Source organism: Tachypleus tridentatus, chromosome 8 (assembly GCF_004210375.1).
Source record: "Tachypleus tridentatus isolate NWPU-2018 chromosome 8, ASM421037v1, whole genome shotgun sequence".
Lineage (NCBI taxonomy): Eukaryota > Metazoa > Arthropoda > Merostomata > Xiphosura > Limulidae > Tachypleus > Tachypleus tridentatus.
In genome coordinates, this window is record NC_134832.1 from 140309624 (window position 1) to 140312567 (window position 2944).

At 36.6% G+C, this 2944-nt stretch overlaps 1 non-coding gene across 1 annotated transcript; it reads left to right on the top strand.

Moving 5' to 3' along the window:
* Positions 1-267: 267 nt before the first annotated feature.
* Positions 268-385, top strand: TRNAL-CAA (transfer RNA leucine (anticodon CAA)). Its single transcript has 2 exons — positions 268-305; positions 340-385. It is a non-coding gene; the product is annotated as a tRNA-Leu (tRNA).
* The last annotated feature ends 2559 nt before the right edge of the window (positions 386-2944 follow it).

Sequence of the window (2944 nt, forward strand, 5' to 3'; positions counted from 1 at the left end):
GGCATGGCAAGGTGGATTAAAGCGTTCGACTCGTAATGTGAGGGTTGCGGGTTCGAATCCCTGTTGCACCGAACATGCTGACCGTTTCAGCCGTGGGGGCGTTATACTGACATGGTAAATCCCACTATTTGTTGGTAAAAGAGTAGCCCAAAAGTTGGCGGTTGGAGGTGATGACTAGTTTCCTTCCCTATAATGATTCACTGCTAAATTGAGAATGGTTAGAGCAGATACCCCTCCTATAGAACCTGTTTTACAAAATATACTCATGTCAGGATGGCCGAGCGGTCTAAGGCGCCAGACTCAAGGTTCTTCCTTCCACTGTTGAAGTGGGTGTGTGTATTCTGGTCTCCGTATGGAGGCGTGGGTTCGAATCCCACTTCTGACAAACTCTTTTTCCACTCGAATTACATGGCAAAACAGCGTAAACTACTTAAAACACAAGACAAGATATTTAAAGACCACCTAGATAACACGCCATGACCCAGACTTGAACAGACACTTCAACAAAAGCACATATATGCCAAAATTCCCAGTAAACACATTAATAAAACCATAGAAAACAATAGACTGGAGCACTCTGCAACTGATAAAAAAAGATAACAGTAATGGAAGTACAAACAACCATCAAAACACAAAAAAACAAAGCTCTTGGAGAAGATCGTATACAAGCCATTCTCTTAAAACATGGTATTCAGAAATTATATGATCATCTAACAGCCTTATTTAACTTATCATTATTAGCTGGATATATCTCTTTTTCTCGGAAGGAAGCAGTAATATTAATGTTCCAGAAAAAAAAACATATTGTTATTGTATACACAACAAAGAGGGTACGACTGTAACAAAATCTAAGGGTTCTATTCTCCTAAGAAAATAGACTCGGCATGGCCAGGTGGTTAAGGCACTCGGCTCATAATCCAAAGATCGCGGGGGGCATTTTAATGGGACGGTCTATCCCACTATTCATTGTTAAAAGAGTAGCCCAAGAATTGACAATGGGTGGTGATGACTAGCTGCCTTCCCTCTAGTCTTACACTACTAAATTAGGGACGGCTAGCGCAGATAGCCCTCGTGCAGCTTTGTGCGAAATTCAAACCAAACCAAATCGCGTAAAAGATATTTATATATATACATTCATGTGCCACCTATAAAATTAATAGTAACGGAAGTACTAACAGCTATCATAAACACAAAAAACAAAGCTCCTGAAGAAGATGGTATACAAGCTAAAACATGGTACTCAGAAACTATATGAACACCATACAGCTTTATTTAACATATTATTATTATTTGTTGGATATATCCAAGTTTCTTGGAAGGAAGAAGTAATATTAACGTTCCAGAAAAAAGGAAAGCCAGCAAATAAACCAAACAATTACCACCCAAATAGTCTAACCAGTTGTATCGGCAACATTTTGAAAAAATAATTAGTAACCGACTATCTATATACTTGGAAGTAAATTCAAAATTACTCGAAATTCAAAACGGCTACATTTTTAAGATTAACTTATGATACCAAATTAACGTGGATACAGCGTACAAACTATATCCTGACTAGAATTTGGTAAAGAGAAGATTATGGAAGATTCTTTCAGGTAATAATTTACAAAACATACATTACACCTGTAATATAATATCCTGCCTGGATAAACATAACACACAAACATTTATAGAAACTACAAAAATACAAAATTCAATCTTAAAATACCACGTAGTTCTTCATACACATTAATGCACAAGAATACAAACACAGAAACAATATCTGTAAGACTTGCATAATGCACTAAATTATTTTAATAAAAAGTAGCATGAAAATGAATTATTGTGTGATCTTGACAGATACTACGTGTATGATGAACATAGTCCTAAGTACCTCTCTTCTATAAATATATCATCATCATCATTCACCATTTGATTGCGGATTCTTCAACAGATATTTAAGTGAGTAGGTTGTTAGCCCACTGCACCGAGCCGTCCATAATTTAGTAGTGTAAGACTAGAGGGAAGACAGCTAGTCATCACCACCCACCGCCAACTCTTGGGCTACTCTTTACCAACGAATTGTGGGATTGACCGTCACATTATGACGCCCCCACGGCTGAGAGGGCGAGCATGTTTGGCGCAAACCCGCGACTCTCGGATTACGAGTCGCACGCCTTACGCGCTTGGCCATGCCGGACCCCTATAAATATATATTTAAGAAATATAAAACAAGTTGGCCACCACGCACTAGACGCTTAAAACTAGTTGTATATTATTTTCCTTCTTGTTTCCTTTCTTTTCTTTTCTTTTATTATTATTTTCATTATTAATTATTATTATTTCATTTTACCGATAAATATATATGAAAAAAAGAGAAAATATATATGTAAAATTAAAAATAACAACCAAAAACGAATAGAAATACTGAAAACAAGATAAAAATCGAATACAAATAAAAAAAAATGGATAAAAAAGGGCAAATCAAGACAATACATGAACATTGCCCTGAAAAGGGCCGGAATACTGTGGGATACTCTGGCCCAAATACCTACAAAGAAGAATCGAAGCGAAAATGCACTTCTCAATGATTTCACAAGAAGAAACGAGAGAGACTTGGAAGAACCAACGTTGGAATGGGTTTAATCTTAAAGCTGTTGAAGAAGGTCAGAAGCTACGATACCTGTTTTGCAAACATAGTTTTGAAACTATTTTGTACCACTTACTTCTGAATCTACAACTTTGTTATTAACGGGAATTTTTAACATCTCAAAGAAACAAGTGAGCGCAAGTGAATATTTCAAACACAACAGTGATACATACCCATTTGAGGGACAACTGATTCGATTTCTCGCGTTAAGCATAGCAGATATACCAAAGTGGTTTTGCTTTAAAACAAACAAACAAGCGAAACAGTAATGCAACGTCCTGTAAAAGCTGCAAGCCATTCTCACTTACTATGTAT